General features: G+C 40.3%; 1 long non-coding RNA gene across 1 annotated transcript; it reads left to right on the plus strand.

The window, feature by feature from the left end:
- Window positions 1-11,302: 11,302 nt before the first annotated feature.
- On the plus strand, window positions 11,303-22,219 carry LOC116670811 (uncharacterized). Its single transcript, XR_004327130.1, has 3 exons — window positions 11,303-11,314; window positions 14,437-14,439; window positions 22,091-22,219. It is a non-coding gene; the product is annotated as an uncharacterized LOC116670811 (long non-coding RNA).
- The last annotated feature ends 4,599 nt before the right edge of the window (window positions 22,220-26,818 follow it).

Here is a 26,818-nt window from a genome sequence, read left to right on the forward strand (position 1 = left end):
CTCTCTCAGACGCTCAGATTAATGCTTCTCCACTTGCACTGGTTAGAACATGTCTAGCTTGAAATCACTGACCTTTTTGTTAACTGCAATTTAATGGGATGATTAGGTCTACATCGCACTATTTTCAAAGTATACATCCATCTTCCTAAAGGTGTTGACACTGCAATAACCCTGCTTTTCACCACGTTCACACACAATGCCGGCTTGCTTACTGGCGAAAACACCAAACAAGCAGACCCTTGACATTTTAACGCACTGCCTCATTAAAATCAAAAAGTCTGTGTATTAATGATTGGGCTGCCTGGTGCTCATAATGACAGCGGTGAAAGGTTTGCCTGGCAACACTTTGACCTGCTGACCAAACGAAAACATACAGTAGGTTCCAGTTATTCTATGGATGATGTCACGCCGAGGTCTTAACTGGGATTGGTTCTTTTCATTTTCCTTATGTGAGACACAAAAACCAAACATAAAACCTTGACAGCACAAGGACCTGTGTGTGCCTGTTTGTTTTAGTCGTTTTCCTGAGGCTGACATGGCCAGCAGCGATGATGTCCTCACCAGAAGAAAGACAACATTTGTTTGTTTGTTCAAACACTTAAAGCTCCATGAATCAATAGTTTCTACATGAACAATTGATTGAATCTCTACATTTAAATAAGCTATTTTGTAGGAGGGCTTGTTGGGTGTTATGGCGTGTTCAGACCGAACACAAAGCGTGTATATACACGTACACATTTTTTTATATAGTTTCCCTGAGGTTGTTTGACAAAAATCAAGACGGAAGATGTAAAAAGATAGGGGTCTGGAAGGAATTATAAGAAAGAAAACTGGAGTTCTGGAGAATATTTTGAGAACAATCTTGAGTCTTGACACATACATATACTCCCTCTACATGCACATGGCTACAACTAATGTCTGCACAGTTAGTTTATTGGCTTTTGATTGGCCGCATAAACCAAGGCCAAATGCCACCGGAAAGGCACCTAAGCAAACTTTCAGACCTCGGCAGAGTAATAAGCAATCAGACACATAAGAGACAGAATCCTACGCTGTTGCATATTGCTCAATCACCTCCCTGCGTTGTGGCCAGCCGCCTTTCTGACACACAGCTCAGTGGTTTGTCTCTGTAGACTCGGGAGGCTCTGTAATGTTTCATAATCAAGCTGATCCATCCAGGCGTTGAGAGCAGCTGGACTGAGCTGATATTAGTATGCCCCTGGTGTGGCTTGGTGACAGAAGCTGGAGTGCTCTCTCTCTTTCCCTCCCTCATTGCATGGTGTCAGATGGAGAATTTTATGTGACAGAGGGGGAATGAAATGTGCTGGTACTCTCCAGCAAACTTAGATTGGCTTTGTAGCTTTAACGGTTTTGAGATAACTGATGGTCAAATCGCACGTCAGTCTAAGATGGGGAATACTTGCTCAGATAACTTGTTTGCAGATGAATCTGATTTGTGGAGAGCCAAACACAAAATTGGACCACAGGATGACTGTAAAAAGATGGACAGATATCTCAAAATAAAAATGGGTGTACAGATCTTAAATGTAGTTCCTGACAGCGAGTTTGGAAAAGCAGCTGGGCTGCTGGTGTAGAGCCTTGATGTAATCTGACAGACTGTGATAAAATCAGGTTGGCATTTGGATGGCTGTACCTGGAACAGCTTCTCCACCCATGACAGATGCCGCAATTAATGGTAGTGACGACTGCCAACTGCTGACATGGCTTAGTATCATCCACCCATCTCCACTCCGTTTGTACCTGAATCATTAGCTTATCTCGGTTCCCCGGTTTCCAACAGGAAACTACCAATCACAAAGGCATTCTCACCCAGTCGGTAACGGCTTGACACTGGTTGATTTTTTAGAACCAGACTTTTTATTCATGGCTAGTACCCTTCTTTTAATTGCAGACTCTATCATAGCCATGGGACATACTTGTTTCCGATTGGCTGACAGGTGCCCAATAAAACTATATAACAGGACTCCTCAAACAAAGATCCAGGCAACAGTTCAACCACACAAGTCTTGCAAGGTACATTAAACAGCAGCTAACCATAGAGACGGCTTCTGCTTCCTGCTTCCAGTCTAGTCTACTGTCATTGGTGAAAAAGACCTGGGTCAACCTATGGACAAAGGCCGATAATACACTCCAAGGTGCCCTGATACAGAAAATAACTGTGGTGTTCTTTGCCTCCTCTTGTGTTAAAGATCCCATGGCATGAAAGTGTCACATTATGAGGATTTTTAACATTAATATGAGTTCCCCCAGTCTGCCTAGGGTCCCCCAGTGGCTAGAAATGGCGATACGTGTAAACCGAGCCCTGGGTTTCCTGCTCGGCCTTTGAGAAAATGAAAGCTCAGATGGGCCAGCTGGAAAGGAGGCCTCGGGGAAGACCAGGGACTAGGTGGAGGGATTATATCTCCAATCTGGCCCGGGAACGCCTCGGGATCCCCCGGTCGGAGCTGGTTAATATAGCTCAGAAAAGGGAATTTGGGGTCCACTGCTGGAGCTGCTCCCCCTGCGACCCGACCCCCGGATAAGTGGAAGAAGATGAATGGATGGATGGATCTGCTTCAAGAAAAATGTCCAGCCAAGGACATCTGAACTTTTGGAGCAACGCACTTGCCTTTTACCTCAAGAAAATAAATATCAATTTGTATTAGGTTAACAGCTAAGATACAACATTTACAATGGTGGAAAGATGTTACACAATACTTAAATGAACCAAAGGTCTGTGTTTCTTTTTTACACCCCTGAAACTATTAGGATTTAGATTCTAATTCTCAGAAAATCTGTTTTGTAAAAGCTTATTTTCCCTTTACAGCTGTGAACTCCTGTCCTCATAAACTTGCCGATCCCCTTGCATAACAACACAGCGAATTACTATATTTTGCAGTTTTGCAAAATAAACCACTTTTTTTTTTTCTTCAGAATTTACACAGCCCATTTCACAACGTGGTGTAACAATTTAATTGTACTTTATTGTTGTTGAATATTATCATAACTGGTTAGAAAAACTGCTTGGATTTAAGAACAAACTTACTTTTGTGTCTCACAAAGCTCACTTTCAAGTTGGAACACAGACTCTGAACTTAGTCCAAGAGCAGGATCAAAAGGGCCCAATAGTGGAAAACCTTTTGTTCCCCCCCCCCCCCTCTTCTTGTCCGTCCACTAATGGTGAATTCATTTGTTGCCAAGTCTGGGCCTGAGCCCCAGATAGATAACAGGTAATGGTATCCACCTTGACATTTCCTTGGTAAAAGGTAATCTTTGGAATTTAAGAAACATTTCTTCAGCACCAGTTCTGTTGTGTGAGTGGAAAAGGCGGGGATAGAGGAGGCTTTTCCACTCTTGTCCATCAAAGAAGCTTGGCTTTCTGAATCATTTTTTCTTGTCGTGTTTTCACCATGTTAGATCGGGATTTCTGGTGGCAGAATGTAAATGGACTGCATTTAGAGTGGCTTTCCACCTCATCTCTACATGATGTTTTTTGGTGTTGTGTTATGAGAGAGAGGCTGATTGGAAGAGAAAGGCCATCGTCAGTGGCTGAGTGTTATCATATCTGCCATGATGAGCTGTAGAAATGGACCGACAACAATGCCAAGAATCTGTCACTCTCTATTTTCAGGAAACCACACCTGCCCTTGTAAATAATGAGAGTTGTATCAGTCAAAGCAAATGTGGCCATTTTTGTTGGTTTTGCAAGCTGTTAAGAAGTCTTGTTGGACTGATGCTTATCTCCTACTGTATTTTCTAACTCAAAAGAACACAGGAATAAAAGAAACACAATTTCCACGAGTACAAAGAACTTGTCGAAGTCCTTGGAGGGAAAGAGAAAAGAAAGCTGCCGAGCTTGAGTGGGCAGCATTAGTGCAACATCCATCCCTGGTGAGGGGGGTGGACCGTGGAGGGCCCCGGCTCTTTGTTAGGATGTGAAAGATGGACAATGCCCCTACTGTGTGCTGAGAGCAGGAGTCACAGCGCTGCTGGTTCCATAAGACTGCCAAAACTTGTCACAATTATGCCTTTTTGTTATAGACTTGCTTTTCCTATAATCCTCCCTTTTCCTCCCCTGCTTTTCTCTTTATTTCTAAAATCTCTTTGCCCTTTTTAAAATCGCAATGATGATTTATCCTCCATATTACAGACCGTTCCAACCTGATGTCCTGCAGTAATCCATTAGGAACCTTAACCCACAGTAATTGCCTATATTGTTTTTTATGTTGAGGAGTGAGGCACTGCGCTTTAGGAGTTGGTGATGTGATTTTAAATATAAAACTGGAAAGTAATTTCTCTGCTAATGTGTTTTACCTTTAGCAGAGCTCTAGATCTGAGACTTGGATTCAAGCCAGACTTCACAACAAAATGAGAACTTAAGGCTTGACTTAAAAATAACTGAATCAACTGAAAGAGTGACATTTTGACTTGCATTTTGCTTATGAAGACTCGTGAATTTACTTAGACTTGGCTCGAAAAACTCCAGATTTGACTACAACCCATCACAAATGACTTAAGACTCAATTTATGATAAGATTTGTTTTGGGATAGTCTTGATAGTTGACTTGGTCTCAAAAAAACTGACGGATGACTTGAAACTTGCAGTGCTAGACCTGAGACTTGACTTGAAACGTGATGGGACTTGACTTTGGCTTGTCTCAAATGACTTGGACTTGGAAAAATGTGAGATTAGATTTGGAGTTGTCACAAATGAATTAACACTTAATTTGGACCTGTCTAAAATTCTGAGTTTTGGCTTGGATTTATCTCAAGACTTGGGACTTGACTTGGAATAGTCTCAAATTATTTGAGATCCGACTTGGACCTTTCCAAAGATGAGAGATCTGACTTGGAACGACCAGTCTTCGAAGACCTGAGAGCTGACTTGGAGTTATCTCAAATGACTTTAACAAGGCGCTGAATAATCTGGGACCTGACTTGGACTTACTTGACACATTGTTGTATACATGTTGATGGTAGTCTGCCTGTGGATGTATTTACTTCACACGGAGCCACAACCCTCTGCTGACAGCAGAAGAAATTGAAACAACATGTTAGGGCTGCACAATTAATCAAATTAAATTCACAATTACGATTTGGGCTTCCCACGATCAAATTTGCGTGATCAAGCAATATTTTAAATGAATCATTCCGTTCATAGAATGCTCCGTTTTTTATTTATTTATTTATTTTACATGCATTACATGACCCATTTCTTCTGTAAAGCCGTGACTGTGTTTGGATCTCTCCTCTTACTCAGCACGCAGCCCCGCCCCCATTCACTCACACACGGCTCCCAGCAACACGGAGAGACGCAGCGGCAACAGCGCCGGTCCACACTTCTGACATTTGTCTACAATTTTAATTGTTATTAGCACAGCTGTATATTGTTAAGCATGAGAGGCAAACCTATATTTGTACCAGTGTTTCCGCTGGTAACTCTGCTATCGTAGCCGCCACGGCAACAAAATACAGAAGTAGTTATTGAATGCAACTAACTTCAGTTTGTTGAGTAACAGCGTGTGAGATAGAGCCTGCTGGACCTGGGCGAGAGATGTGACCCATGGCCAGAATATCAGTTCATAAAAATGCAGCGCAGTGACAATACCGTTATTTCATACACACCACATGTGTAACTCCGCTGAGTCAGCTGTCTCTCTCTCTCGTTTAATCAGTCCGTTATTGTTGTTGAAAACAAGTGAAGGAGCTTTCTCAGAGATAATTTTTTTAAATATATCCTAGGTTATTTATTTCCGATAATTTTCATTTACATGTGTTGCAGCTGTATATTATCAAACAGCGAAGGAAACCCTGTCTTTGCATTTTATTTTAACCCCAATCTGTTTTAATAAAAGAGCTTGTGAAAAGTGGATGCAGACTTAAAAAATGAACATTTAGCACTATAGGAGTTTGGAGTATGTGATGCTAGGGAGGGTGGCAAAATGGTTTAGCCAAGGCCAAAAGGGAAGAAGGCCAAATTACAGGCGTTGGCCATGTGAGGGGCATGCGACAGCAAGGGGGGACCAGCTTTAAGACTTTGATCCATGAAATGTCAGGTCTCAGTTCAGAGATGCACTTCTAAACCGTAGCACTTTATAGTTTGCTTAAATGTGTTAAGTTTTGCAGCTCAGTAAAGCACTTTTTAAAAATATTTTTATTTTTATATATATAGTATAATTGCGCTTCAAATAAAAAAAGAATTTACCTACACCTTATTCTTGCTTAAAATCCTTTGGTTGCACCTACATTTTGTGCTGGTGCACCTAAATAAAAAATGTAGGCGCACCAGTGCAACCGAGGCAAAAAGTTATTGTGGAGCCCTGGCTCGTCGCTTTAGTGGCAGACTGTTTTACATCCCACTGTTGGAATCCTCTACAGTGAAATACAGTCACACTACAACGGTTAACTATTTGGTTTTTTTCAGCATTTTAGCCTTGTTAATCCAGTTACTACTGTCGCTAACGTTAACGTTACCTGCTGTGTAACGTGTGTATTAATGTTTACTAGCGTGACATGCAGCCATGTTTCTGTTCCTCTAACGTCTGTTTTGGAGCATCAGAGAGCAACGGAGACGTTGAAGTGGCACCGTAATGAGGTACCGAAATCCCCGTTGATATTTCATCTTGTAGATAACGGGCATACAATTTACAACTTCAACATAAGAGGAATGTAGCACAATATGGATGTGAAAGCAGTTATAAATACCCTATGTGACAATAAAATTTTGTTTTGGTTTGGTCGTGATCTCAATGTTGATCAAAATAAAAGTGATTATCATTTTGGCCATAATCGTGCAGCCCTATAACATGTACAGTGTATAAAATTGAGGTAGTGGCACTTGTATTTTTAGATGCACTTGATCTGCTAATGAAAAAAAGGAAACATAAAATGCTTCACATAAATGCAGCCAGCTGAGGAATATAGCAGCCATTAATGTGAAGAGTTTTTTTTATATATATATATATATATATATATTTTTTTTTTACAATGCCAGAATGACTGCTGAGGAGAGCATACAACGGCTTCGTTTTCCTTCAAGAATCTTTTAGAAACAACCGTCGAGTCTCACACTCAGCACACTATGAAATGTGAATTGCTCTCCAAACGAGCGAGCATGGGAAGATAGATGAGAATGGATTTGAGAAAGAAACATGTGTAAATGGGTGTGCGTTTAAGTAGTATGTTGGTGAGAGAGGAGTATGATGAAGGCAGTGAGATCAATGACTTATATACTTATATCTCTCTTGCAATCTAAAAACCAATGGTAGACTACATTCAATTGAGTTAGTGGGATGAAATGCCATTGCAATATGCAGCATATTGATTTTTGCAGCTCTCCTTAGTCTGAGTGGCTGTTTGTTTCAAATAATTATAAACAAACAAAACTGGGAAAAAAAGAGACAAAACTGCCCGATCCCTCAAAGATTTAAACAGTCATCGTCTTTGTGAATCTGCTTTGTCATCGCTAAGCACCATTTGAATAGAGCTGCTGGCAAATAGTAGTTTTTGATGATAATAACAAAAAAAGAAAAGCTTGTATACATGAGAGATTGAGGACAAAGACAGAAGGTTTATTGTGAGTGTCAACTGGAGTTAAATTCCTTTACTTTCAATTATGCTCAGACTATTGACCAGTGGCCGATACAGCTGAGTCACACAAGACTCCGAGAGTTCGTGCAACTATTTTGTTCTTAACATTCTTTCTCTAAAATGAATCTGTGTTGCCTTCCAGACGCCTCGGGACATGAATATTGCATTTAGTTCAACCCCAAACACTGACATTATTTTTTGGAGGGAATCATCATCAGCCATGAAGTGAACCCTGTCTGCCTGCACCAGGCAGCTGACCTCCAACAGTCTTCTTTGTGTTCTCAACTGAAGCTCTTTGTGGGTTAACACAGCAGCAATTCAAATCATCACATTACTACGTATTTCTACATTATAAAGACCACAGGTGGTGTTTAATGATCTGCAAGATGTACATGTTCCCATTGTCTCCAGCTATGTTATGATGTCCTGTTTTTGCACTGTTGCGCTGTTTGATGAAGCTCTCACCTCCTCCTTCACCCCCAGACTGTCTCTATATCTTTATTGTGTGGTTGATGAGGCTGTCAAAAAGACATTGTCTGGCCAAGTGATGAGATGAGACAAGGGCGATGATTTTCCTCAGTCAGCCTCACCTGCAGCCGCTAGCAAAGTCATGATGAGTGTGTCTGTGTGTCTGTGTGTGTGTGTGTGTGTGTGTGTGTGTGTGTGTGTGTGTGTGTGTGTGTGTGTGCAAACAAATTCAAATCTCTACATTAAAAAGGTTCAAATCTCTATTTATTAAAACTATTTAACACTGGACTGTTCAAGTAAAATGAATTTGTAGTGCAACCTGAAGCCAGATGTCGCCGCCTATCAATCCAACAACATCATAAAGTCACTTTCCGGAGGAATACAAAAATAAAAACAAAGTAAACAGAGCAAGTGCAAAAAAACAGTAGCCTGTATTTGCTTTTAAAAAATAATGAATAAGCTTTTGTTCCAACATCCATGCTCTTCTCCCTTTAATCTTAAAGTAAAAAACTGCAATTTTAGCAACATATGAACTCAGATGTATCAAATAAATCCAACAAAACAAATTACCATTTGAAGTCACTTTCAGGAGGAATACACAAAAAAAAGGTAAAAATAAAAAAAACAGTTCCCTTTTTTCCTCTCCTTTTCTAAAGGACTTATGAGTCCGAGCCTGATTTAAATCAGACAATTTTTAAATACGTGGGCCGTTATAACTGATATAAAGGACTCGTGAGATATCTGAAACAATCTGGCCTGGTTAAGCAATTATGGACGGTGCCACAGATGGGGGCGACGCAGTACAGTTTACCTCACGCTCAAGTCAGCGCAGGACATACTGTAAAGGAGTGAGCTACGGGAGACGCTGCAGAGGCATAGGTGAGCAGAACTTACGGTGTTTTGCTGCTGTTATCCTGACTCAGGGATCATTTTACAAAGTCTACAGACTACCATTTTGTTGTTGGCATTAATAGTAAAAGACTCCCACACCCACACGAGGAATCCATACTTGCGATGTTGCTGTAGGCAGTCATGTTACTTTTAGACATGACGCATGGACTCAAATTATTTGGGTCTATGCATTTACGTAATCAATGACGAATTGTCCCAGCCCTACCCCAGGCACTCGCTTTTATCTAAACCCTCAAAATGACAGTGGAGAACAATTACTGGGCTTCAGTCATCACAGACAAATAATTTGCCATCAGTAAATGCAGCCGGTGTTCTGTCCCTAATGGTTTTCAAACTAACTGGTTTCCGTATATTGTGTTCACCCAACAGCAGCAGTTGTTGCCTGCCTCTCTCGCCAGATTCGTCACACAACCGCAAACATATTACTGGCGATTTTGAAATTGCTTCCTAGATCTACTGCGGCGAATATGATGGTATCGCTACATCCCAAATAAGATTGTGTCAAGGTGGTTTCGATCTCACAAGGGCAAAAACATGTTGCACCTGTAACAGCAGCTCTACACTGTGAGCTACGAGGCTCATGGTTCTCCTGCTTATATTGTCATTCATTATCTGTTTCTGTACCATGCAACATCCAGTTGTGGAAGTTGGGGTTAAAATAAAAGTACCATGACATATTTCAAACAATCAAATCCAATCAGTCAAATTTCAATATCAATGTATCGGCCTCATAAATCAAGTATCAGAAGTCACTGTAAGAAGTACTGAACAGATGCATCATCCTCGGGCTGGGAGACCCACAGCTGAGGTCATTGTATTATTGCAAATAAAATGCTGTACAGTGACAAAATGCGCATTTCTGTCCAAATTCTCACGACTATGCTGTATGTCTAAAGTAGGTCAGGAGCAAGGAAAAGAAGAGCTGGGGAGGATGGTTGGTGTGAATTGATGAATAGAAGAGAGTTCAGCTCAGTATGAGTCATCATGGGTGGTGAGGTGGTAGGCAAACAGCCTTCCTGTGTCAGTAATGAAGGAGGGACTCTGAAGAGCGGCACTAACAAGTCACAGGAGCTCCCAAATGAAAATTTAAATATACGCTCTCACCTTTAGAGAGGTTGGAGTGACACTGAGAGGTAAAGACGAATTCCAGTTAATTTCCATGCCTTGAAAGAAACGTGCACACAGACGGAACAAAAAGGCAACTGGCTCAAACCTCCTTAGTGTCTTTAGGTCGTTAAGGTGCCACACTAGCTTTCTCTGTAAATATCCCACCAGGGTTGAATGCCTTCCCTAATGAGCATCTGCACCACCGTCAGCACCACGGTACAGGTTTGATGGCAATCATTGTAATGCATTATTCTGTTCAAGTGAGAAACAACAAACAATGTGGAGAAGAAAAGAAAAACAGTCCAGGACACGCAATCAGGCCCTGCAAATCCAGAACATGAATAAAACATTAGCGAAACAGGAAGATTTTACATTGTGAAGTCTCTTCATGGGCTTTTTACTTTGCACAGAGAAACTTTAGCAGCCAGCAGGTCGTAATGCACAATGGCACACTTTATGAACGGTTTATTTTTGCTCTGCAGGTATCCTGCTATTTATGCAGACCCAGTGCTACACAGGTTTCAGACTTGACTCTAAATATGGAATACTGAGAGATTTTCTGATTGCACTATCAAAGCTTGGCCTCCTGTAGATGTCATTATTAAATATTCTTTAAAGGCCCTGAAAACCTATTTTCTCAATCAGCTTCTTGGGATTCGACATGAAACCACTATTTTCTGCCAAGGTTAGAACAGTGATGGTTATTTTTCCACGAGAGAGATTTCCATATTTGTGTTTTTGTGTGTGCTTCTCTCACAGGTTTGCCGTTTTTGAGTGTTAAACTCTATATAAATAATACCTAAGGATGTTTTTTTTTATTGTTGCTTATTTAGCCGTGAATATTTACTACTGTAGAGAAATCCTGAAGATGTTACTACTTATTTTTCAAGGCCTTTAAAATCTGATCTTTATTTAACTGGTATGGTCTCTTGAGATCTGAATGGTTTTCATTTTCTTGGCCAAAATGGCAGTACAATTATGTTGCAGGTGAAGAAAGAATTGAAGAAAAAAAAGCTGGGGGAAAAAAATTTCAGTGACTTCTTCAAATCCCTCGCTCTCTGCATGCCATCATGGTGCCCAGACCATGTGGAATTTAGCCACAATGCTCATCCAAAATTAGCTAAATCTGATTTGTGTGTGCAACCAGATGTGCGATTCCATGTCCCCTGGCATATTAACAAACAGCATCAGATGATAGGAACCATGATGACATGATGAAATATGAAAGAGTAGCTTTGTAGCTCTGTGGAGGTGCAACGATTCCATCTGCAATTTTCCTCCAGCCCTGTGAAATCTGTGAGAGGTTTGCTTTTCCACTCAGCTAGTCTGCACCTTGGTGACAGGCCTACCCAGAGTTTACATCCACGAGGGGCCCCTGGTTTTCATATTACAACATCAAAAATTCCTGCGGCCTTGTTGCACAGTGCTCTGACTGTTCAGAGCGCCTGCCAAGTCCATAGTAACAGACAAGCCTATATTTAGCCGTGTTTACGGGCTGTTGGAAAACGCTTAAAATAGTTAGGAGGGAGACACTTCTATAATGCTGCCCCACAGGGGTCCATCAGACTGGGGACTTAATCTTGGCACTTGAACATGGACATGATTGTTAACTTGTCCGTGTGTGCGTGGCAGCTGTGAAGAAGTCCATAAACTAAATTGAAAAGTCTCTAAAACCTGATTGAATCAGTAACTCTCTAAAGGTTGTCAAATAAGATTTTTCCTGCTTTGCTAGTGGATACAGGAGCTTTTTAGCCTGTGGCTAAGGGCTTAACCCGAGGCAAAAAAAACAAACGCTGTTGGCTTTTTAATGCAGGCTTTTCCCCTTTTACTCTTATTTAACAGGTTCAGGTCTCCAAACGTGTCCAGAAAGAAGCCTATAGCTTATATACACACATACATACATATGTATAAAAAAATAAAAATAAATCTGGTACCAGGCCTACTCAATACCTACATACCTACAGGAAACAATGAGTAGCAGTCCTCATCATCAAAGATTCAACCCATAGTCACCTTGATGCAAGAGCTTCAGCAGAGAAACATCAAAACTCCAGTCTGCACACAGAGAGACACACAGCTCACATGGATGTCAACCAGCCTTCTACTTTTTAAATGAGACTTTGAAGAGCGTGCACAATCAAAATGCTCAAAAGGAATTATATTAACATGAAATGACACATGGGCTGCACCTTTAAAGATATATATATATATATATATATATATATATATGTGTGTTACTGTTGAAATTTGAACTCTCACTTAAAGCGCCCATATTATGTACATAATTGTATGTTGAGGTTGTACCAGAATAGGTTTGCATGGTTCGATTTTCAAAAAACACCATATTTTTGTTGTACTGCACATTTCTGCAAATCCTGTTTTCACCCTGTGTGTTTTAGGTCTCTGTTTTAGCTTCAGAGTGAGACATCTTACTTCTATACTATCTTTGTTGGGAGTCGCACATGCTCAGTAGCTAGGTAAGATCACATCAGCTAGATAACTCTTTCTCCAACTTTGGTCAGTACAAGGCAGGATTAGCTGGGAGACTTCTTCTAAATGAGGGGCACTTGTAGAATACCTGCAGAACAGGGACATGGAGGTAGTGCTTTTGTAGATTATGGTGAACTTGTGTGTGTTGTAGCAGTGTTTTGCCATAGTGAACAAGCAATCATGCTAGTGCTAGCATGTGCTACGGTTAGCAACCTTGTCTCAGCTAGTGAAGTCGTGGAGATTTTGAACAGCTCACCCGGAGACTGAACGCAGAGAACATTCAGAAACTTGTATCACTCAAAACAGCATGAATAGTTTAATATGGGCACTTTAAACAATTTCTTTCAGAAGTAACCCTCTGGAGCTTCTCTTCAAACTTGGCTTCAGAATGAAACAACATGCCATTGTCTCCGTCCATAGTGCTCCTAAGTATATGTCGGGCCGCAGAGGCAATTGCTGTTTAAGCGTGGAAGGAATCAGAATTGCTGGAAGCTGAGATAATGATGCTGCATCAGCAGATAAACTGGTGGTATGAGCCAATAACAGAACTTCCTACTATTTTAAACATAGGAGCGTATCAACACTATATAGACTGAACTCCATAGAGCCTGTTTGGATTATGCCACATCTTTGCTGATATTATGGATACAGCCAGGTTTTCCACTAGTGGACAGACAAAGGAATTCAATCCCTCCATGTGCCGACAATTTTCTGGACAATCCACTCCAGTCCACTGATCCACGCCTAAATAGAAAGTCTATCCCAGTCTAAGCATGGCGTCCAAAACCACAGAGTAGACCAGGGCTGCAAAACACCTGCTTCATAACCTTTAACCAGCTGCAAAATCCACAACTAGTAAACATTTAAAATTCACTCTGAAAACTGTTTTTCCACATGCAGGAACCATAAGGAGGTGGAAATCCAGGCGTGCACAGATTGGGGGCAAAAAGGTGGAATAGTTTTTTTTGGGAGCGCAGTGGGCTCAGAGTGGCACGGTGGTCCGGGCTCCGTGACCCTTGTGTGTGATGGTGTGAGGGGACTTTTCAGACAGCGCTTAATTTCAAGCCAGCTGGAACAAGTTCCCAGAGCGTTCTTGGCTTGTTCACTGTGCTGCTGACAGTGAAGCCAGAACTCTGATTGCCTCGCTCCCTCCCTCCCTCCCTCCCTCCTTCTCTCCTTACACCTATTTGGACCTGAATAGCTTCTCCCGTGAAGCACCGACATGCTGATTATGCTGAGCAACGCATGCTGGGAGAGCACCAATTACCCTGATGTGCCTTTTCATGTTTGCACATTGTTGGAAGGCACATCGGCTGGTGTCCCAGGGGTTCACGTCTGGACAGGCAGCAGCAGTGACAGCAGAGGTGACTTTTTCGGAAAGATGACGAAGAAAGATGGAGGGCCCCAGTCCTGATTGTCACAGGAAATATCATTAATATGAATATCAATACAGGATAACCCAATGGAATAAACCAACGGTCAGCCTTTCACTGAGTCAAGGTAAAAGCTGTGTTAGAACACCTTTACGTTCCGTAATCTATGAAAACATTTTTTAGGGCTGCAACTAGGATTAGGGCTGTAACTATGATTCTTTTTAGAGATGTTCCAATACCAATACCAGTATCAGTATGGCCTCCGATACTGCCTAAAACGCTGGTATCAGTGTCGGGAAGTACTGGAGTTTATGCACCGATCCCATACCACGTAGAAAATTTACGTTCAAGTAGTTTATTGATGTTCTTTTTCCTTTATAGCTGAAGTTCTGTGGGGTTCATTGTTTGTTCATGTTTCACAAAGAGTTCAACCTGAGCCAGACCGCCAACAAATATAGAAATCATATCACATCCATACAGGCATAGTAGTATACAGCTTGTCACGTGCCGTGTTGTGCTTTGTGGTTCTCTGCAGGTGTGTGTGTGTGATTCTCTGCAGGTGTGTGCTGCTGATGATCAGGCAGCTGAGGCTGATCAGCTGATCAGTGTCCCACAGCTCATTGGAGGCTTATTGTGTGGGCATATTATTAATATCGAACATTAATCTTGCCGTGTTCAGCGTGATTGTGCTTGTAGTGTACAATGGCCGCTTTTTTAGTTTGGTGCGTTTGTGGCAGACCCTACTTTCAAAAAACATAATAAAATATATGACACACTGGTATCGGATTAGTACTCGGTATCGGCCGATACACAAGTTCAGGTATCAGAATCGATATCGGGAAGCAAAAAATTTACAAAATTAATTTATCTCCTGATTTATCGTTCAGTGTGTAAAATGTGAAAATTGCTGATCACAATTTCCCACAGCCCAAGATGATATCGTCAAGTTGCTTGTTTTGTTCTGACCAACATTCTAAAGTTATTTACAATTATATAAATTTTACACACACACACACACACACACACACACACACACACACACAATAAAAATATATATTACATTTAAAATGATATTGAAAATACATAAAAACAGCAACAAAATGAACACATCCTCACATTTGAGAAGCTAAAACCAGCGGTTTGGCATTTTTGCTTGATATATAATTGTGAAATGGTAAAACAAATTTAATATTGTACAATTATAAGATGGGAAACTCGCGAGAGATCAAAAGTCAATGCAACTAAGGCCAAGATATTGCGACTTTTCCTAATATGGGTCAATATACAAAAAGGCAGAATCCTACATTTCCCATAATACAACTCAAAACAACCGACTTCCTGCCTCATAAATGCATGTCTTTCCAATTGTAATGCTCTAGAGTTTGTAACACATGCACGTTGTTATACACTTAAAGTCTCGAACCCAATCTGAGGACATCATCAGGGTTTTTTCTAACACTTACAGTATTTAGCTTTTTCCAAAACAATAGAAGTCTTTAACAACTGTGTTTACAGGTTAAGTAGTCCTACCCATGATGATTAGACTTTAATTAACTTATCCTTTATCGATATGTTTTTTGTAGCAAATCCTCTCCCCTCCATTTTGTCCTAGGGTTAAAATCCTGTACGAATTTCATCTTCACATATTAGGATCAACCCTACACAGTTTCTGACTCAGCATTCACAAAGTGCTTTTGGTCTGATGCGATCGACTGCAATAAATAGATGACCCCATGTCAACTCTCTTCCAGCACCCACACCTTTGAGACTCCCTGTGCTGCTAATAGCCTCGCTGGCACTGAGCTGATGCAGCTTCTCACATTCTCCGTGACAGAAAGAGAAAACATGCAAAAGGAAGTTAAACTGCACCATTTAAATTCAGAGTTGGTAAGCTGTAATTTTTTTTTGCAGCTGTGTGCTAAGCTGCATGATATCTCCATTTTGTGCATTGAACCGTTAAGTATCCATTTCTGAAAAACAGCAATTGTAATGCTTTTATGCAGCTTCATCTAATTAATACATGATTACAAGTTGCTTTTGAATGTGGATGTGTACATTAGGATGAATTCAAAACAGTTCATGAGATGTATCCCTGTTAATGTCCTTTAATACCATAAGCATACGCTGACTCATGGTATGCATTTGTGAGGTTAATCATATTTTGGTAGAATCAATAGAGAGCACACATATTGTATGTCTCAGATGATTTTCTATAGTAGGTCTAAAGCAGCGATGTCACTCTTTTCATATCTGATAAGATCTCTATGGGCAGTTCATCTCAAAAAGTTATGTTATTGTCTCCACAGGTCACAATTTCAATCAGATAGTTCAGGTGTTCAGCAGATCCACAGTGCCAGTTTTACTTTGGGTTATAAAGGCAATGATTTGCTTCTAGGCTTGTTTGAAAAAAATATCAATTTTTGAGGTAGCAGTCGTAACGCTCTGTGGTGTGTCTCCCTCAAAGGGATCCAGCCTATAATGCCTCTATCTAACCTCCTGGGCTGAAAAACAATCAAATGTGAGGTGGAGGTCTCTCCGAGCATCTGCCTACAATAATAGCGTCTGGCTCTGTCTGCTGGAGGCGTGCGAGTGGCAGCCATGTTGGAGAGCTTTACAGGAGTACCATTGGTCATTGTCAGGCCGGGCACACAAAAGGCTTAAATGCTTGAACAGAACCCCAAGCTTAGGCAGTGTTATAACAGCCTAATGGTATTAAAAAGATCATTGTCAGTTTTCCTGTCAACGATGATATTAAAGCAAAAGATGTATTCAAGAATGTACAACAAAGCAGGACTGGATAAAAAACAAAAAAATAGCTTACTCTGAGTTGGTTCAACTCAGAGTAAGCTTCACTCAGAGTGCGTGCACCACCACTCTAAAAAAGGCAGCATGAATGTAGCCATGATACCAAAATTCACCATGGTCACAACCACAAACAAACTGTTCGGCGGAAATATTCATGCACACAGCGGCTGCTGCAAAAGAGAGAATTTGCATGGGAGAAAAATGTTGCAGAAGTAAATGCCTAAGTTCCAATATATTGTATTAATGTGATATTGAATCATAAGTATAAGTAAAATGGTATTGAGCCTATAATCTATTTCATGTAGGTGCCATCCTGTGGGCAAAAACGTCCCAGGCCTACAAACCCATTCTGAGGCTGCAGAGCCATCATTAACACAATTACAGAATTCACCTGCAATCCTGTGGAACTCCTTTTAAATGGCTCTCACTGGTTTGTGTCCAAGGAACACTGCAACATTAAAAAACGTTTCAGAGCAAGTTGTTCTTCGGACAGCGCTTTGCTATACAGTGGCCTTACTAATATGTTCCACATCACTAATGTTGTAAAGAAAACTGCCGTTTGCAAAAAAAAACGTAAAGTGATACAAAGAATGTGCTGGGATAAGATTATGTAGGCTTCCTAACTGATAGACTAGGAAGAAAAACGATACGGCTCAAACAGGAAGGCTAGTATCAGGAAATGAAAATACATCTATAGTCATGGCCTCAATATCATCTCCCGAATGTTTAACTCCCTGCGAAGTAATACAGCTTCTTCATCAACGGGATCGTCAAAAGGAAATGCCATGTTTTGAGAAAAAAAGTGTATAGTCTGCCTAACATGGTTAATAAACCAACCCTATTTTTTTATTCATGCAGATAAACTGCGGTAAAATGAGTCTGATACAGACTGAATGAATGAATGAATGAGGAAATGAAACAGCGCTGTGTCAGAGGGAGGAGACAGAGAAACTTGAGGTTTATTGAGGAAAACATGCTTTTGACCGGGTTAGGTTAACAGGCTTAGATACCATAGTAACTGACTCTGAGGTTAAGTTACCTCTCTTTCTGAAACGACCCGGAGTTAACCCCTCGCTCAGGTTTAAATAACCTCCCTTTCTGAAACAGAAAACCCAGAGTTTCCCTCATCTCAGGGTTAACTAAGCCGGTTTAACTAAACCTGCTTTCTGAAATGGACCCCTGCGTACTCCAGCCTGTTTCAGAAAGAGTGGAGGAACTTAAAGGAGAATTCCGGCCAATCTTTACGCTACGAGTAATGCTCCTAGTCAGGCAAACGTTTGGCGAGAGAAAAACTAGCATGGCCCACTAGCATGGATCTATAGCTTTACCTATGTAATATTTAAGATGCAACATTACATCATGAATTAGGCACCAGTAACGTTGATACATCATGCCATTGCATTGCTGCTTGTGTTTTTTTATCAGCTGATTTAGTGATAAATATATATATATGGGGGTAACGTGCAACAAGGGCCCCTGTCCGGACATGAACTGTGGCCCATGTGGTTTTGCACATGGGCCACAGTGTGGTTTTTTTATTCTTTAGCTTGGAGCATTTTGTTGAAGTGGAGACCTGTAACGGTGAGTGGTTCTGTTTAGAAAGAAAGAAGCAGAGGCAGGTACCGCAAGATCAAGGTATACTTGGAAAATGTTTACATAAGCCTTTATTGCATTTTCAATATGGCAACGTTTCCACCTCAGCCAAGTTCCTTTGGAACAGAAACATTTCTCCCAAGGTTTCCATTTGAGACTCAATGCTGACACCCCTCAAATGAAAAGCAGTGCCAAGGAGCATCTTCTAGTGTTCATTAAAAGGTGAGCAGCAACATCTGAAGTATGTGGAAAAAAGGGCTTGGGCGGTTCATTGAGCCTCTCTGCTGCTTTAAAAACAATATATAATTATAAAAACACACTGAGTTCATTTTAGGCGGCATCATTAATCAAAGACATTGGTTTGATTAAAGATTTCAGGTTGGGAGTGCAAGGCTGATAGATGATAGCTTTTTAAAGGTCCGAGATCAGCAATCCCATGTGTGATATTTAGCTTTAAACTGATAATGGGATTATCAACAATTAGGGATGCATCCTCATGAATATTCATGAGCGTAGGTTGCAAGTGCAACAGAACCTGGCTCTTTATCAGCTCTATGCAGATATTTACCTGGGGCTGTTTGGAAGTTTCCTTTGATCCTCTTTGGTATCTTGTTAGTCAATTCATCTTTCCTCAAACTTTTCCTTTGAGATTCCTTTGGCCTATTATTCTATATAAATCAATTGGGCACTCTTGTACAGTAAACAAACTTGAACCCACTTTAAGTGCTTGTATGCCTCACTTTGAACAATCTTTAGCGGACTCATAGGAGTATGCACTTGTTTCACAACATGCAGAGACGTTAGAAATGACACATTGGCAGGAAGAGAATGAGATCTGCTGCCATCTAATCTCACATCTTGCGTAGGTGACATTTTTAACCTCAGTTTTTACTCGGAACACAATGAGCGGTCAAAAAAAAAACACAGCTGATGTCAACAAGCCTAGTAGAAGGAGACAAACACCCTAACTGGATTCATAAAGAAGCAAGTTCCTCAAACTGCTTCCTTTGTCACATCCAAGAACTTTGTGTTGCCATTACAGCTGCAAAACAACACTGACCTTTTGAGCAGGAAACTCTGCGCAGATGTTTTAAAGACTTTTTGTACCGACTGCTGAAAAACTTGGCGACATGTAAGAGGGCATCAGCGCTGACCAGAAAGCAGTTTCCAGTGAAATGTAGCCTTCATATTTTCCACATTGAAAAAACATGAGCATGGAGAATTTTCAAATCCACATCTTCTTATAGCAGAAATCACATCGACAGGCAAGAAGAGTCCTTCACAGGTTTGCACGCGGCCCCGTGCTGTTGAGATGATATTTCCATTAACACACCCTAACGAGCTATGCAGCACAGTCGAAAATGCTGATCGATCCCACACGCCGATGTTCTCCATCAAAGCAAAAAAAGCCATCATTCCACGTGTAATTACATACAGTTGCTTCACTAACTAGCTTTTACATTTCTAAACAAGAAAGAGCAATACTCTGCATAGTTCATTCTGTTTGAAGTGTCAAATCTTAAAGTTGTCAAAATAAAAGCTTCAGTCTCTTAAAGTCTCTGCTGTCTTTGCAAGTCAGTATCACCGGACTATACTTATGACCAAACTTTTTTCTTTTACTTGGGGTGGAGATGTGTTAACATTATTTTAACATGTTTAAAATCTGCAGATTCCGTATGGTCCAGCTTAGGACTTATTTTGAACTGCTCTTCTACATCTCAAATAGTTTGAAAGACTTTAAGATGCATTTTTTTTGTGAAAGTTAGTTAAATAAAATGCCATATTATTAGTATTATTATATATACAGTATGTATAATATATTTGACCTGTGGTAATAGTTTCTCTTTAAATCTTCAAGATGCAGTCTGCATGTCTCGCGCCAAGTTGTGGCAGGAATTCAAGGCATATGTCCTCTAAATAAACAAATACACAGCAAATCCCTAAAAGACTTACCTTCTAACTTCAGCCACTAGGCTGTTACAATGAATAGCTTAGTCAGCTTGGCTAATTAATAAAGACTAAAAAAAATGTAATTTTAAAAAGTTTCAATACATAGAATGAGACATTCTTGCACTGCCTCTAATATAACTCATGTAGATTGTGTAGAATAGGTGTCTCTGCGAATCTTTTAGGACTGCAGTTTTGGTCTTCAGTCTACTCGCAAACAAAAATAAATGATTCCCTGGCTACAGTGCACACACACACACACACACACACACACACACACACACACACACACACACACGACACCCACACCCACACACACACAACACACCCCACACACACACACACACACACACACACACACACACACACACACACACACACACGAATCTCAGACAGGGCGAATGCAAAGCATGCAGCGGAAATGAAAATGAAACCCATGTTTAGTGGAAACAAACAGCACAACAGAGAGGAGGGACAAGTAACAGATGTGGTTTCAGTTTAGAGTGCGATTCATCAGATTTCCTTCAAGTAATATCTTTAATGACTCCACTTAAAACCACTAAAGTGCTGACGGACAACTTCAACAGACATGTATATGTAAACTGACTCTCGTATGGAAAATGTGAGGCAGTTGTGGGGAGCCCACTTTGTGTTGTGGGGCGCAAAGCTGAGCACACTTTGAACTTTATGCCCCAGTTTTTCACAGTCAGACACAGCAGGCATCATCTCACTGTTACCCCATGAAAGCAGCTTGGACCGGCCATTATCCGGCAATAAAGCCTTTGGCTATGCTGTATGGTGGCCAAAGACCCGGGGGGATGAGATAAGACGTGAGGGTGGATTTGGCTCTCAATGCTGTAAATCTTTTTTTTTTTTTTTTTACATGCCCTCCTCCCAGCTCATGTTGGAGGCAGTTGCTTTCTGCGTTAATTGGTTGAAAGGACTCTCCCGGCTCAAAGCTATGAAAAGAAAATGTCCAGTGAAATCCAATTGGCTTCGCCTATACATATGGGAGTTCGGAAAATGACAAAGGGATGACAAGGGCAAAGAAATAAAGAGAAAGAATAATAACAGGGTGTAACAATGTTACAATACTAAATTGTGCTGGTATGCATTGTGCAGCAGAAAAATGGATCACAGTATTAAAAGGAATAGCTGAACATTTTGGGAAATGTGCTTATTCACTTCATAAATATGAGGAATGGAGGAATTAACTGAGCTTAGCATAACAACTGGAAACAGGAAAAAACAGCTAGCCTGGATCTATCCAAAAGTTCAAATTGTCAATGGCCCAGCCAAGAAAAGTACCAGCACATTAAGCCCATGGAAAACCACAACTCGTCATTTTTATGTTTTGGGTTTTATGTTTGTGTTTTCATACTTGCCATAAGACTCATTGGGTAAGTGAGCAAATTTCTCAAAATGTGCAACTTTTAGACTTGACTAAATCGGATCAGTTCATACTCCCAAATGGTTCAAATGTAATGGAAAAAAAGCCTTGCCCTTCCCCAAAAACCTATTTTTAAATTGAGATTTGTGGAAAATGTATTTGTTTTGATACTCCAGACACTGGCTCTTTATCTTTTATGCGACTCATCAAGACACATTCTATTCTTCACTTTAGTTATTTGAAACATGTGTACACATTCTACTGTAGTTTTACCTATACAATTTTTTTTGTATGTTTTATTTTATAATAAAACTCAACTGTCGTTTACTAAAGCCCACCTGTAATTCATTTAAACCCAACTGCGTGTCACATTTCCTAAACAACAGTCGCTTTCTTCTCGCGATAACACAGCAAGCGGCGATAACACGCCAAGTGGCATGCATGTTTACGTCCGCTGTATACAGCGTAGACATACACGCGGACAGCTCAAAATGCATACAGATAACACGCCACTTGGCATAACAAAATCAGTGTGTACGTTTACATTAAGTCATGATGTCATGTTGAGTTCTGAATACTAAATCTACAAAATCTTATATCTGAATTACACTCTCCGACTTCAAAAATCAGCCAAAACGTAGAATAGAACAAGTCGTTTGAGAGGATGAGAAGCACTAGTAAACCCCCGCGGCGGTTTTTAATTTGAGTGGTTTTTAATTATCATCCACAGAGGAGTCACATCTGTCAGAAGTCATTGTCTCTGACCAAGCTATAGCTATGATTTTGCTTTTTGACCCAAAAAATGGGAAATAAACAGACATGATGTATGAGTGTGGAATATGTTTTTGTCAATGTCTTTAGTGCTAAAATGATGGGGTTGATTAGTCAAAAAAATAAACTGCTAACTTAGACAATAAATAAGCAAAAAACACTTTGTTTTATATCATTGTGACAAGTGTCTTTTGGCTGTTTTATAACTGTTGGTTGAACAAAAAAAAAAAGGAATTTGAAGACATAACCCTTGGCACTGGGCATTTGTGGAGACCATTGTGAATGATTATTCAATTACCAGCCTTTATTGGATGAATCCTTCATGAGAAATAATCATTAGCCCTAATCTTGGTAACACCTCGTTATGATCAGTAGAGTCCAGATTAACCAGTATTTTCCATTTTACAGGTGTGAGTGAGCACAGGTATTGACAGGTATTTTTGCCAACTTTTTGTCTCCATTTTCCATTTCCCCTCTTTTTGCTCAACTCTTTTCTAATCCTCCTATCCCTCCCGCTCTATATATTCTCCCAGTTGAGAATGAATGGGACTCAGTGTTAATGGAGGATGTGGAGTCACCCCCTTGGCAGAGGAACACAGGTTGGCACCTGGACAGAGCAGCTGTCTCGCAGTCTTTGACTGACAGATTGCAGCTTGGGAACCGGGACAAGCAGCCACATGCACAGCCAGGCAGACAGCGACCTGGATACCGGCCATTCAATTAATCTCCACCACCATCAGCCTCACAGCCAGTTTGACTCAGCCACTGCTCTGGGGCAGATTGACTCACCTGTGTTCCCACTCCAGACCAGCGGAATAGAGGCCCAGTTTAGACAGCATCCCCCTTTTCCATTTCTACAACCGAGAAAAACAGACGCATGTCCAAATAGTTTGACAATTCAGCTGGAATGCTGAATTACACACAAAGCCATATGTCTCCCTAATGTAATAGATCAACATTTGACAGGCTTCATAACTTGAGTCCAGCTAAATTTATTTCTACTGTAATTTGATCAAGTAATCAATTGCACAGAGGTTGACTTTGGCTCTTATGTGAATTTGATTGGCTGCATTTTCTTTGTTAACCTCAAACCTCTGTCATTCAATGTGCCGTCTTCCTATAATCTAAAGTTACAGTGCGTAGCTCCATGAATGCATTACTGTCTGTCACCCTGCTGACCCAAGTCACTCTTCATTTGTCATGGCATCTTTAATTCAAATATCGTGTGTTTAGATTTAAGCCAAATTTTAGAGCACTGGAACAGTGAATTGATTATTTCATAGACAGAAAACCAATCAGCAATTATATCTTTTTTGATTTTTTTAAGACATTTATGAAGTAAAAATGCTCTCTAATGTGAGGATTTGCTGCGTTTCTTTGTTTTATATAATTGAAAAACGAATATGTTTGGGTTTTGGACTGTTTAAAGGTGTCAACTCAATTTCTGATTAGCATTTTTTCAGTTTAAAAAAAATATTTAATCTATTCTAATATAACTAAACATGTAATCAAGTTGTTTTATGCTAATGAAAATAAGTGTTAGTTACAACTCTAAAATGTTCCAATCAGCTCTGGTATCAGCGTCAATATTGTGATAAAAAACAGATATATAGTAATTTTTTTCACTCCACGTAAAACACTATTGTGTCCCGACCAACCTAAGCCCGTCCAATTTTATGCGCTGCTGTGCACAATAGACTTAGCACCTGCTCTCACTTTACTTGTCATTTAGAGCTATAATAGCTTGATGTGCCCCATAGTACACAAAGCCCTCTGTAATGGAAGTTATCTTCATGCTCAATCTGCATATTACTCTGTCCTTGAGAAATTCATAGGCTTTATGACCTTATGCCGTTTCAAAATCTCTTGCGATCACAGAGCTAAAAAATCCAATTTAGATTCCTCACGCAGGCCGTGAGCTTTAATGAAATGGTTGCGGTTAGCAACTCTGCTGGGGTATCTTTTCAAAGAGGCATCTCTCAGTATGTTAAACTGTAAGAACAATGTTCATTTCTCCATGATTAAATGAGGAAGCAAAGCAGGGATCATGCTGTTGTAAATCCCACAATGCAAAGTGCAAATCTTGCATTTAAACGAATGATCTATGTTTGATCTGTGACAGAAACATTGAAGGGGTTTTGTGCCTGTGAAATCAGCTTTAACCACACTTATTTGCATGGAATTGGATATTAATTGGCAGAAATAGCCACAAAGTTATATCCTTTCCTCATTTACACCTTATTATGTCCTCTCAGGGAAGACAACAATCACATGATTAAAAAAAAATTGACTTTAAAACTAAAACTGTACAACAAAGTGAGCACGTCCTCTGAGTGTGAATCCCACCAGCAGAATGGTGAAATGCAAAGGTGAGAATATCAAAACCGGACAAGTCATCAAACTGAAGCAGAAGGAAATGTGATCCCCCGTGGTCCACACCCCAAGAAACACAAGATTTAAAGTGAGCGCAATGAACGTGAATCCATACTCTGGCACACAGCAATGTAGTGCAGAATTCACAACTCCGCATCACTTCAAAAGCCTCTACTCTACTGCTCTCCCTCACTTCAAAACATAAACATCACAAAAATATTCTCCTCAAATTGCATCTGCGGTGACAGAACCAACAGCACATGGTTGCTATTGCCTGTCGAACAAACAAAGAAATACTGAACCATTGGCTCTAAATAATACCAATTTGACTGACAGGTTTCCATTACTCTGTAATAATTACTTAATTATAACCCTCTTCGAGTCCACAGTTTATTTACATAACCATGCCATTTTAAAATCTCATTAAAATCCACAGAAAATTCAAATGGGAGCAAATGATATGTTCTTCCGTTTACCTCCAGCCATCTTTCCGTTCATGTTTGTGTCTCGGTTGCTACTTGAATTCCTTCGTCGGCTCATTAAAAAGTTTAGTCTCCAATCAATGAGGTTTGTTTCCTGGCATTTGGCATGTTTGAAGTTTTCCTCAGGAAGACAGAGCATGGAGGCATAATCTCTTGTCCACTAAAAATAGTGTTTTATTTCCCAGTATATAGCATTTATAAGTAAGTAGAAAAAACATTTCCTGTGAAAACATGTTTGTATAATACATTATAATAACTGACATTGCCAAGAACATTATCATTCCATTAGCACATCCATGTTGCCAATTATTGTAGGATATGACAATTTTATATATGAAACCATGCGTTTGCAGAAAATAAATGTGTTAGTAACTAGGGCTGGGCGATTTGGAGAAAATAACATATCACGATATTCTTGACCAAATACCTCGATGTCGATATTTTGACGATATTGTATGGTTGACTATTGGTGCTTTGACAAAATGTTATTTACACAATGAGATTTTTGATAAATATTCTCCAGAAATGATTTAATGACTTGGGGGTAAAGGTAAATAATAGAAGAGCTAGAACAGTCTGGTAAGTTCCAAAAATTACATCACTTTACTGTAATGCAGCCTTTAAAACCAGGAAAAGACACTTACCATATTACGATATATCCAAAATCTAAGACAATATCTAGTCTCATTTCACAATATCGATATAATATCCATATATTGCCCAGCCTTGTTTGTAACCACGGAAACAGCATTGTGAATGCAGGGGCAGCCCCTAAATAATTTTCTAAATGTAGACACTGTCTGGTTTTCAGGTTTTAGTTCAGTGTATGTATATTCCATGCTGTTACATTAAATTGTGTTGTATATTGTGTACTGTTTGTGGAAACTGTGTATGTGTACCGTTATGGGACCCTGCCTAGTAAGCTGATGTATGGCATCCCGTCCAGCACTACATGATTCTGCTCTATTGGCTTTCTCCAGAGACCCGACCTCTTCAAGAAAAACCTTTTTCCACAAGAAGCAGCTACGAACACAAGCAGGCCATCATAAATCAACTGACTATTTCAAGGGGGGTTGGGAAACTGTCCCTCCAATATCTGTTGCAGCTCAGCTTACTAGGTAGCGTGACGTGGTTTATTCATTCTTTTGAGTATTGCAACAGAAATCTTCAATTTTCCCAGTCATCCACTGATGTGAAAAGAACAGCCTCCAAAGCAAAGAGACGTAGGACGAAGACGATGAAGTGTGGCAGCTTCAATCGAAGGTCCCCGTTTGCTGAGACAGCATTGTTCTCTGTGGAGTCAGGTGATCACAACTCCCTCTGACTGGTATGGCTGCAGCCTGGAGCGTCCCATGTCATCCGTCCCGTCTCATGCGGTCTCGTCTCATGCAGAGGTGTGTCCAATGGTAAATCCAGAGGGTCAAAATTACGATATTGCGAATAATTTTCCAGATGGAGTCACGGGTAAATTCGTGACCACATTTGTTGCAATCAAAAACGTTAAACAACTGTTAAAG

The sequence above is a fragment of the Etheostoma spectabile genome, chromosome 21, assembly GCF_008692095.1.
Source record: "Etheostoma spectabile isolate EspeVRDwgs_2016 chromosome 21, UIUC_Espe_1.0, whole genome shotgun sequence".
Taxonomy (NCBI): Eukaryota; Metazoa; Chordata; class Actinopteri; order Perciformes; family Percidae; genus Etheostoma; species Etheostoma spectabile.